Raw genomic sequence first — 11,887 nt, forward strand, 5'->3', positions numbered from 1 at the left:
GTAGTAGAGTGATGCCGAGTAGGGACCAGTGAGTAGTAGAGTGGACTCAGTGAGCTGGAGGTCAGACTCAGTAATGGAGGGACTCGTAGGGCACATCCCCTCACTACCATTCGAATATCCAAGGTATGCAGATGACATATAACACAATCACAATCAACCGCTCAAAATAAAATACTCATACCGATAATGATGCAGAACCATAACAATATAATATGCACAAATAAAAGAACTGAAAATAGAAATCGCATACCTGCAACGTCCGATGTTGATCGCGCCTCTAAGGTAGTCATCTGAAGAGCTCTGCCTCCTACCGCAGAAGCCTCTGCACGGCCCTGACGGCCGTCTGTGATCCTCAAAGTTGCAGGGGCAGGTGCCATCACCCGTCCTGCTGAAAACAAACTGGGGCATTGGGCCTTCTTGTGGCCCTACTGATTGCAGTGAAAACATAACAAGTCTGATCCCTGCGTGGTGGTAATAGTACAATCCCTGCTGAAATGACCAGTTTGACCGCACTTGAAACAGCCAGACTCACCACCGCTACCACTCCTGCACGCGCCCCCGTACGCCCTGCCACACTTCCCACACCGACTGCGGTCCTGATAATCCCTCGATCTCGAATCCGATCCCTTGGGCCTTTTGCCCGAACCTGCAGCTACCTGAACCTTATCCGGCTTCTTCTTCCGGATCTGCTCCAAATCGATTTCCCTCTCTCTAGCCCGAGAGATCATATATTCCAGCGTCTTACAGTTGGATCTGCTCACGAACTCCCTGATGTCATCCCTCAACATCTCATGGTATCAGGTCTTCTTCATCTCCTCATTCGCGACATACTGCGGTACAAGAATAGCCCTCTCCCTGAACTTGGCGGTGATCTCCGCCACAGTCTCAATTGTCTGCGTCAAATCCTGAAACTCCCGTGCCAACTGCTGCACCTCAATAATCGGCGAAAACTCCGCCCTGAACCTGGCCAAGAAATCGCTCCAAGTCATCGCGTCCAACGCGGCATCATCCCCCAAAGCATGACCAATCTCCTCCCACCAATCCCTCGCTCTGTCCTTCAGAAGACAGGAAGCGAGTCTGACCTTGTCCCCTTCAGGACACCGGCTCGTACGGAATGCGTTGGCAACATCAGCCAACCATCTACTGCTAGCGATGGGGTCCCTAGCCCCATGATAATCTGGTGCTCCGTAAGCCCTGAACTCTCGAAATGTCAAGGTACGCGCTCCCATCAAAGCCATCATCTCAGTACGGAAGGCTCCCAGCCTCTCATCCAAAATCTCCAATATACCCTCCTTGACCGTGCCAAAGATCACAGGATTCTGATTCAAAATACTGCACGTAACCTCGGCGGATATCAACTCCCTCATTCGCTCCTCGAGCTGCTCGGCCCCTGAACCCGAGCCTGATCCCTCTCCGGCGCCTGATCCGCCCGCTGGTCTCTCTCGCAACGTCACCATGCTGAAAATATACCACAACCACTATCAGAATACTCAACACTGATGCGAGACCAACACACCCTACCAGGTTCCCGGTCTTGTCTCGGCCTTTCCCGAATCGAGTACGGATCCTCTGCTTTCAGTAGTACGGGCCCATACTACCTTCCACATCTATCCGTACTTTCCTCAGGAATTGCTTTGACTCCACCAGGTCCCTTAACCACTACTTCTACTCCCAGCACTATCTCATCCTCGGCTTACCCTAGGGAAACCTCTAACTCAACTCAAACCAGTCCTCAGCTACTGAAGGTCTCCTTGTGATGCCAATTAGTCATCACCTGGATACCATCACATGAGACGAGGCTCAGATAATCCTTCGAGTAAAAGACTCGTCCCTACAATGGTTGGACTCAGACAAGAGCTGCGCAATAGGACCAAATCCATCACTCTAAGATTATTCAACCCTGATCACATGTGACGTGTCGCATCCACCTAATGACTAACTCCCATCACTCAAAATCCCACAATGCACAAAGCAAGCAGCATTCAGACAAGGGGAAAATGTAACCACAACATACTCAAGCAATCATACACACATAGCAAAATCTGAACTAGCAAGCCACACAAACTCATAACTCAGTCATAACCTAAACAGGCTATCCTACTACTGTCTAATCAGCACTATCATGCAGCTCAAAGCACATATAATAGGCACATAAGGCATCATTCCTAGATCCTTAGTCCTAATCTAGCATGCTGTTCTATCAACTGATAATCATAACATAAACTTGTATGGGTATTTTGGGGTACTTACTTGAGCTCGGTTGATTGCATGCACCACACCCTTTTCCTCTTTTCAAAGTTCTTTCCTTTCTGAATTATTTTTTTGCTCTTCTAAAACTGTTTTCTTTCCCAAAACTCTCTTTTACAAAACTGTCTTTTCATTTTGAAAACTTCTATACCAATCCCTCAGTTTGAGTTCAGACACGCTCGAGAGCATGTCCGAATCCCTCAAACCAAGGCTCTGATACCAACTTGTAACGTCCCGAAATTCAAGACTAAAAATTTCTTTTAATAAAACATTACTTTAAGCAAATTCATCATTTCAAAACATAAACAGAGTATTAGTTTCCAAAATACATGTTCATTATCAGAGTAAACATTCCCAGGCCGTCTAAACTATGGTGTGTGCTATGCGATCACCCCGAGCTCCTCCCTCCGCTACCGGAAGTACCTGAAACCAAAACTGAAAACCGTAAGCACGAAGCTTAGTGAGTTCCCCACCCTACCACATACCATGCAAAACCACATACTGCACATACTGGGCCACGCCCGCTATCCTGGGCCTCGCCCCCTACCTCGGGCCTCGCCCGCTACAACGGCCCCGCCGCTCCAGGCCCCGCCTGGCTTCGAGCCCCGCTCGGATACAGATCTGTTTCACTTAGGTCTCGCCTGTCATAGGGCCTCGCCCACTAACATATAATAGCACATAAACATATCACATCACATCACATAAGCTAAACACATACTAACGGATCTTGTCCTAAGGCCTCGCCTATCTCTGGGCCCCGCCCTTGTCCTGCTACTGATGAGTCATGGAACCCCGTCCATACCCCTACTGATAGTGAGGTACGGGCCCAGCCCACCCTCACTCCTTCCCTAACTTGGGCCTCGCCCCTGATCTGCTACTACTAAGATGTGGAACACTATCCACACTCTGCTATTGGTGAGATACGGGACCTCGCCCACACTCACCTCCCTACCAGGCACATACAAGTATCACACAGACAACAAGTACAAACTATCACATAAACCATTCCTTGGGCACCCGCCCTCTATCATTGGACCTCGTCCCGAAAATCACACTAGTATACTGTGCCTAGGGCTAACCCCCGGGTCTTCTACTCATAACTACATGGGCCGGCATTGTGTCCGTAGACCCATTCATACAAAGGGAAACTCACCTGCACTGGATGATCTGGCTGATGAACCCACTAGCTGTTGCACGGCAACTCTCTGAACTTCAGCTCCACTCGCTCTCGAACTACTAATATCAATACAACATTGAGTCTAACTGACCCCCGACAGGCAACCAAGTCAACTGTGGTCAAAGTCAAAGTCCCGGTCAAAGTCAACCTCCCAGGTCAACCCTACTCGCCGAGTCACCCTATTGACTCGCCGAGTTCATATGCTCAGAGTCCTTCTATTCGCGACTCGACTCGCCGAGTCAGTCCATGACTCGCCGAGTCTACCGATTACCGAGTGCTGACATGTCCAAATCACCGAGTCTCCATTCGACTCACTGATTCGAGTCTCAACTCGAAGGGTTTGGGGTTTCGCGACCTGACTCGCCGAGTCCAAGAACAGACTCGCCGAGTCCAAGACAACCTTCAATAGACTCGCCGAGTTGTTCTTCCAACTCGCCGAGTTCCTGCCCAGTTGTAACACCCAAAGTTTTGAAGACCAAGAAAGAAAAGAAAACCCTAAGTTTAGGGGTCGACTCGGCGAGTCCGAGCGGGATCCGGGTCGAGGTGTAAGTGACCAACTCGGCGAGTCGGCCAAGTGGACTCGGCGAGTCTGGTCTGTGCAAGGAAAACCCTAAATTCGGGACTTGGAGCCTATTTAAGCGCCTCATTCTCTCCCCTAGGGTTCCTTTACTGCCTCTTTCACCCAGAACATTAAACCCTAGCCTTCATATCCTCTATTTGAGCCATTTGTTGCCTTGGAAGGTGCATTAAAGCTTGGAGAAGGAAGAAGGAACTTGGAGGAGCAAGAAGGGACTATAGATCTGGGATTGTGAGTTCATTCTGAGCATTTGGAGGTAATAAACTAGTTCCTGGACCCTTTTTGCACCTAGATCTACGTGTGGTTGTTAGGGCTTTTTAGCCATAGTGTTATTATTTTGAGTTAGAAGCCAGATCTGAAGTTGCTACTCCAGATCTAAGCATATTATGGTCTTGAGAAGCATAAAGTAGCATCCCTTGAGTTGATTATGGAGCCTCCTTGCCTTAAACCCTAGTTTGTGGTGTATTTTGCCTAGTTCTCCTTCTCTACATGTAAAGTTTGCAACTTTACGTGAGGAATGGGTTTGGGAAGGGTGGATCTACAGATTTGAGTCCCTGCATGACTCAAAAGTCCTCTGCATGTGTGAAGGACCGAATGGACTCGGCGAGTCCTTTGAGTGGACTCGGCGAGTAGCATGAAGATTTGGAGGAACTCGATGAGTGGGATGAACAGCTCGTCGAGTCAGATGAAGATGGGCAGGAACTCGGCGAGTTGGAAGAACAACTCGGCGAGTCTATTGAAGGTTTTCTTGGACTCGGCGAGTCTGTTCTTGGACTCGGCAAGTCAGGTCGCGAAACCCCAAACCCTTCGAGTTGAGACTCGAATTAGTGAGTCGAATGGAGACTTAATGAGTTGGACAGGTCAGGACTCGGTAATCGGTAGACTCGGCGAGTCATGGACTGACTCGGCGAGTCGAGTCGCGAATAGAAGGACTATGAGCATATGAACTCGGCGAGTCAATAGGGTGACTCGGTGAGTAAGGTTGACCTGGGAGGTTGACTTTGACCGGGACTTTGACTTTGACCAGAGTTGACTTGGTTGCCTGTCGGGGTCAGTTAGACTCAGTGTTGTATTGATATTGGTAGTTCGGGGAGCGAGTGGAGCTGAAGTTCAGAGAGTTGTCGTGCAGCAGCTAGTGGGTTCATCAGCCAGATCAGCCAATGCAGGTGAGTTTCCCTTTGTATGAATGGGTCTACGACCACAATGCCGACCCATGTAGTTATGAGTAGAAGACCCGGGGGTTAGCCTTAGGCACAGTATGCTAGTGTGATTTTCGGGACGAGGTCCAATGATAGAGGGCGGGTGCCCAAGGAATGGTTTATGTGATAGTTTGTACTTGTTGTCTGTGTGATACTTGTATGTGCTTGGTAGGGAGGTGAGTGTGGGCGAGGTCTCGTATCTCACCAATAGTAGAGCGTGGATGGTGTTCCACATCTCAGTAGCAGTAGATCAGGGGCGAGGCCCAAGTTAGGGAAGGAGTGAGGGTGGGCTGGGCCCGTACCTCACTATCAGCAGGGGTATGGACGGGGTTCCATGACTCATCAGTAGCAGGACAAGGGCGGGGCCCAGAGATAGGCGAGGCCTTAGGACAAGATCCGTTAGTATGTGTTTAGCTTATGTGATGTGATGTGATATGTTTATGTGCTATTATATGTTAGTGGGCGAGGCCCTGTGACAGGCGAGGCCTAAGTGAAACAGATCTGTATCCGAGCGGGGCCGTTGTAGCGGGCGAGGCCCGAGGTAGGGGGCGAGGCCCAGGATAGCGGGCGTGGCCCAGTATGTATAGTATGTGGTTATGCATGGTATGTGGTAGGGTGGGGAACTCACTAAGCTTCGTGCTTACGGTTTTCAGTTTTGGTTTCAGGTACTTCTGGTAGCGGAGGGAGGAGCTCGGGGTAATCACATGGCACACACCATAGTTTAGACAGCCTGGGAATGTTTACTCTGATAACGAACATTTATTTTGGAAACTAATACTCTGTTTATGTTTTGAAATGATGAATTTGCTTAAAGTAATGTTTTATTAAAAGAAATTTTTAGTCTTGAATTTCGGGACGTTATTGATCCAGTCATCTAGTAGAGTATAGATGACAACCACAGACTATTCTAGACAGTCAAGTGGAACGCTAGCAGACTCGCAACCTGAAACCGGAATTACCCAACCCAAACTACCCGAATTGAAAACGGGTCAGTTGTTTTAATTGGGTATCAGTTGGTTATTTGTTTCTACCATACCAATTGAACATAGTGTTGTCGTACAAATAACAATTAGGGGTGACAACTGATCACTGAAAAAATTTAAACAAATTAAAATTCAAATTCGTGTTTATGTCGTGTCAAGTATAAAAAGCACGACACCGTGTCATGTCGTGTTTGTGTTCAAAATTTAACACGATTTAACATTTGTTGTATTTCGTGTTTATCGTGTTATGTATGATTAATTATTAATTAGTTAAACTAATTGTTATTTTACGTTATCTTTTTGTGTCATGTCGTGTTTATGTTACATAAAACTTTGTTACGTCGTGTCAAACAAAAACACGACCCGGTTACATAATTTGTCACCCCAACAAGCACACATAGCCTTTTTATTTGTGAAATGAGATGTTCCAGATAACAATGATATTTAAAAAAATAATAATAATAAATAAAATTATAAAATGAAAATAAAAAGGCAAACTTTAGTTTCTTGCCTTCTAGTGACGTTTCTTAAACATCTCTTTAGTTGAAAAAGTGTTTCTTAAACATTTTAGAAAGTTGATTATCCTTTTATGATGTTAACCCAATAATTTCAATACATAACCAAAATCCATATGTTAAACACAAAAACTTATATTAATCTTTGGACTAATTAAAGTCTTGTTATTTTAATTTCATGAGCGACAAAAGAGAGTAAATCCTCATATCAAAGGAGCATCCGTAAAACCTCACCATACACTAACTTGATACACAACTAGAGAAGTGGCCCCCGCTTCGCGGGGTTGGAAGCCTTGCGCTGTAATTGAATTGTTATTTGATCTAAAGTCATTATTAATTAAAAATTAAGTGATGTATCGTCGTTATAAGCATTATTCCAGAAATTTTACAAAAAAAAAATATATTAAAAACTACACAATAGAATAAATCATTTTGCCCATGCATAATGGCACTATGGTATACTCTTCATTAATAAAGTAGTTTAACCTAAATATATGTGTGTATGTTGATTAATTTATTGATGAGTTCTTATTGCTCATTGAAGGAGAAAAGGAAAAGCTTGAATTCGGAGCTATGGCATGCTTGTACATGCCCTCTTGTTTCCCTACCAAAAGTAGTAAGTGCCTTCTCTTGATGTTTGCCTTTCTTGAATCAAAAGACAAAAGTGCCCTTCTCAAAAAAGGATAAAAACAACTTATAAACATCTTTAAACCGATGGAAGTTATCTTAAGTCGCTCCTCAGTTAAGAAATTGAGTTCAACAACGTTATTGACTGATTCCGATAAGTACAATCAGGGAATGAAATTAATAAATGGAATACATACTAAGCGGCTAAAAGCAAAAAAAAAAAAAAAACAAAGAACCAAAAAGCTATTAAAAAAATGTAGAGAAATAACAAAGAGATGGTGGCATATCTGGAATGTAGTTTTGTCAAAGCTTGAGAGGATTTCTTGAAAGATTCATTTATCCCATTTGATAAGTCCATGTACTACTGAAACAATGAAATCAAGAAAATCATTTCTTAACAATGCAATCGTGGATTCTTAAAACTCAACCTTCCCAATTAAAACCTTGTAACTATGAAAACAATTTATCAGAGATCATTGAAATAATAGAAAATGTAGGTAATTTATATCAACTTACTAACGCTAAAATAAATATAGGATCAAAATCAATTCCATAATCAATCTTGCATGGCTAATTTTTCTGTCATTAGATGGTCAAAAACACAATCAAAAGATGCTAATTAATTTCAATAGGTATTGAAAAAAAAAACGGAAAAACTAACAAAAAAAACTTTGAACGAACCTTGTGTTTGAAGTGAGTCTTCGGAACATGTTCCTGACATTCTATAACATAACCGGATAACATTTCACATCAAGCCGATTAATGAAGTCTAATTTGTGTTTGGTTGGTTAAGTGAGTCGTACCTTAAAAAAAACATGACCATCAGATTATCTTTTATGTTTGTACCACTTGTGTTGTTTCTGTAAGCCGGTAAACAGATTAGAGAAGTATCAATAATGTGTTCTTATTTACTTCGATGTAGTCCTTAATTCGTCCAAAAATCATATTTTGAAAGTTTCTGCAAGAATAAATGTTCACAACAAACATAGTCAGATACCTTTGTAAATTAAAAATGAATTCATGAATCATCTTACACTTCATCCAACAGCATCTATGCAAGTTTCTTGTAGAATCAGCATGCTGGTTTGGTTCGCATTCATTGCCTGTTGTAAGAAAAGGACACCAAAGACTAAATAATTATATGAGGAGATATCAGGAAGTTATTTTGTAAGTATTAGAAGTTAGAAAAGGAGAAAAGAAAAAAAAAATAATAGTCCTTGTGTGGTCACTGTCTAATTGAGTCAACTGCTTCGGAAAATTTTCCAAAAACCGAAACCGTGACATACGATGTGAACCCAGAAATGTCTCTAGTGTCTTTCAGATGAAACATTACTAACAAAACCTTTTAAAAAAAGTTGAATCTGTACGTTAGATCTGAAACAGACCCCTCCCACTTTTTTCTATGTAGGGTGAAATTACTATTTCGCCCTTATCCTTATAAAATAAAATAACGAGGAATTACTGCTTTATCATTCCCTGTCGTCTCGGTGTTGCATTTCTTTTGCGTTGTGAATAAACCTATAAGGTACCAAAATAGGGCAATGAATAAGCAAAGTATCGAAGATCAAAATAATAGAGCACTATATTCAAAGATTAAAGTACCAGACTCCCTCAGCGGCTCAGCCCCGCCATTAAATCGATCTCGCAAGAATTTTATAATCTCAAAGGATTTTTTTTAAGGCCAATTGATTACCTTTTTTCCCCTGTTAACCGATATTCTTGTGTACCGAAGCAACTATAGACTATAGTTCCTTTTTGTTTTGATAGACATGAAGAGGTATTGCAGTTTCAATTAAATCCTCAATGTTTAGTCCTCCTGTCAATTCAACATTCAAAGTTCAATCTTGTTAATATCTTTTCTTTGCTTATCGTGGTGATAAATCTTATAAAATCCGCATCATTATAACATTTATATATAACTTTATCATGGAGTAAAATCAAATTCAGACTATGTTTAGACAGAATAATTAAAAGGAAGCAGTATCCAGAAATTAGATGTAACTGAAAATTATAACAAAACTTATTACCCTTTTTCCATGTACAAAAATTCCATGCACCAACACAATCGGAGACATATCATCGTCAGAGGTTGGAGACTCGATAAAGTATTCATGTCGGATTGATGTTTCATATTTGACCTGGAAAAACAGATCAATGACAAATTCAGAGCTAAAAAACGTAAGTCAAAGATTAAATAAACCGAAGAACTGGTGAATACCTCGATCAACGGAAGAGCTAGTACTGAAAACCTGGTGGCAAGAATGTTGTTTTTCCCCTACTGGTTTGGTATGGTGGCCGACAAGAGGCATACATGGGTCTTGGAAGTTGTGGAAAAACAAAAACGAAAAAGAAATTATAAATGAGATAACGAAAGTTAAAAAGTGGGGCTCAGATTCGTCGTGATTATACCCAAATGGAAGTGGACATCAATCCGAACTGTTATCAAAAACACCCGCCTGAAGTACATACCTGAGATTAGATGGTGAACCCTAACGAATGTAGGAACGTAATCAACAACGTGAATGCAACCATCACTCTAGAGCTCTCTAAATCTGTGTTCTTTTGTCTTACCCTCGTTTCCATCAACCAAAAACACATCAGATACGGTGATGAACTGTGAAAGAAAATAGTTCTGATAATAGCAAGAAACAAAAATAGGGTTCATCCCTTTACCTGGAACATCTATGGTTTAAATCCGGCAAGAAGTGGAGTTGAAGGGTCGATGAAAAGCAGGGAATCCTATAAGTGGAACTGGAAATAACAGTAGCAGCTTCGAGACGATTCAATCGATAGATGATAGCGATGGAGGAGTTTTGTAGAAAACATGAAGAAAGCAGATAAATAGCACGCATGTGGTGAAGGAGTCAAAGGCCGTGTAATGGAGTCGGTGGCGAATGCCTGTTTTACATTCAAGAAGAAGAAGAAGCAATGATGTAAATGGAAGCAAAAAGGGAGAAGTCCATTGAGAAATGTATGGCGGTGGTGTTGTGTAAGCCTTTTTTACTGGAGAAGAAAACGGTGGAGAAAGGAGGGCACGTATATGTAAAGCTAGCGGTGAGGATTGAGGAAGCAAAAGAAACCCACCAACAATATAAATAATAACATAAAATGACCAATGCAGAAAAGAGAGAAAATTACAAAGTTAAAGGACCAAAATAGACAAAAATGGGGGAGGTTAACTGTTGTTAAGATCATTTCTATACAAATAAACAAAGGACTAATTTTGCCAAGCCCTTGGATCTTTACGTTTTGGACAATTTTAATATATATATATATATATATATATATATATATATATATATATATATAGAGAGAGAGAGAGAGAGAGAGAGAGACGGTTTTAGGAAGAAAAAAAAAGTTTTAATAAAAACAAAATTAGTTTTTTATTTTTATTTTTATTTTTTTTCTTCTAGTAATTGATATATAATAAATTGTGAAATCTAGTTGACATTTTTTGTTCAACTTACAGTTTTTTTTTTTTGAACAAGAAATTATTAAAACAATTAGTACGATGCAAGTTTGAACAAATTATAAGAAAGAGATTGTTGTACACCCAACCGACCCAATTTATATCACAATTTCTGTTCATATTAACATACCAAAACTAAGATCAAGTAACAATCTTATAAAATAACTCAAACTATGTTTTGCCGCTCATAAATAGTAACGTTATGACAGTTCCAAATAGTTCATATGACCAAAATAATAATCACATTAAAACACTTGTGTTGATAATATTGAAATTATAAGAGTATGCCCAATTGATATTTTTTTTTTTGAAACTAACCGTTTAAAAACGGTAAAATGTGAATTTTTTCTGTTTTTTTTTCTTTTTCTTTTTTAAATTCCAACGGCTAAATGGTTTAAAATTTAATTTTTTTACTATCTACAACATCTATAAATATTCATACTCATTTACCTTTAATCAAACCTTCTACAACCTCTATTTTCTTCAATAATAATAATAATAATAATAAATCCCGACAATCAAACCCTAACTTTCGATAGAAGGAAAAATACTCATGTTTCGAGTTTAAACATCCTTACTCGAAACATTTTTGCTATCGATTAATCATCACAAGGAGTTTATCGTCCCCAGCTCGATGTTCCCATAAAATCTCCACTACAATTTCTATACAAAAATGTTAGACAGTATTACCCGGTCGAAGTCGAAATGTTACTCCGCAAATATTTTCAAACTTTGTTGTTTTTCCCGATCAACATTCGCTAAATCAACCTCAAACTCAAACTCAACAACAATTCCAACTTGTTGATGAGTTGAATGACTCGGAAGAAGAAGAGATGGTTCCCAAAACTCAACTCACACCACCCCCACAACGACACAAAGGAAAACAACAAGCGCCCAAGGGTATCGCACAACCGAGAAGACAAAAGCCGATACCATGGCTTCCACAAGAAGAACTAGTTTTGGTACAAGCTTGGGTTAACATTTATGAGGATTCGACGACGGGAAATGCACAACTAGGAGATCATTTTTGGTTTCACATTTTAGAACGGTTTCGGGAGGAGCTAGGAAAAGATGGCGACTACCGTACAAAATC

The 11,887-nt window shown here is 41.2% G+C and overlaps 1 long non-coding RNA gene across 4 annotated transcripts; it reads right to left on the reverse strand.

Moving 5' to 3' along the window:
* Positions 1–7,448: 7,448 nt before the first annotated feature.
* Positions 7,449–10,368, reverse strand: LOC145077209 (uncharacterized). 4 transcript variants are annotated; one of them, XR_013693016.1, is made up of 10 exons: positions 9,795–10,368; positions 9,544–9,642; positions 9,353–9,463; positions 9,019–9,141; positions 8,788–8,843; positions 8,360–8,428; positions 8,129–8,283; positions 8,007–8,047; positions 7,842–7,904; positions 7,449–7,686 (listed from the first exon to the last, which is right to left on the reverse strand). It is a non-coding gene; the product is annotated as an uncharacterized LOC145077209 (long non-coding RNA). The 4 variants fall into 4 exon arrangements; XR_013693015.1 differs by having other exon boundaries at positions 7,449–7,689; positions 8,928–9,141; XR_013693013.1 differs by having other exon boundaries at positions 7,449–7,689; positions 9,795–10,367.
* Between the last annotated feature and the right edge of the window lie 1,519 nt (positions 10,369–11,887).

This window comes from Lactuca serriola, chromosome 9, assembly GCF_051521515.1.
Source record: "Lactuca serriola cultivar US96UC23 chromosome 9, Lser_US96UC23_V15, whole genome shotgun sequence".
In the NCBI taxonomy this organism is placed as follows: Eukaryota; Viridiplantae; Streptophyta; class Magnoliopsida; order Asterales; family Asteraceae; genus Lactuca; species Lactuca serriola.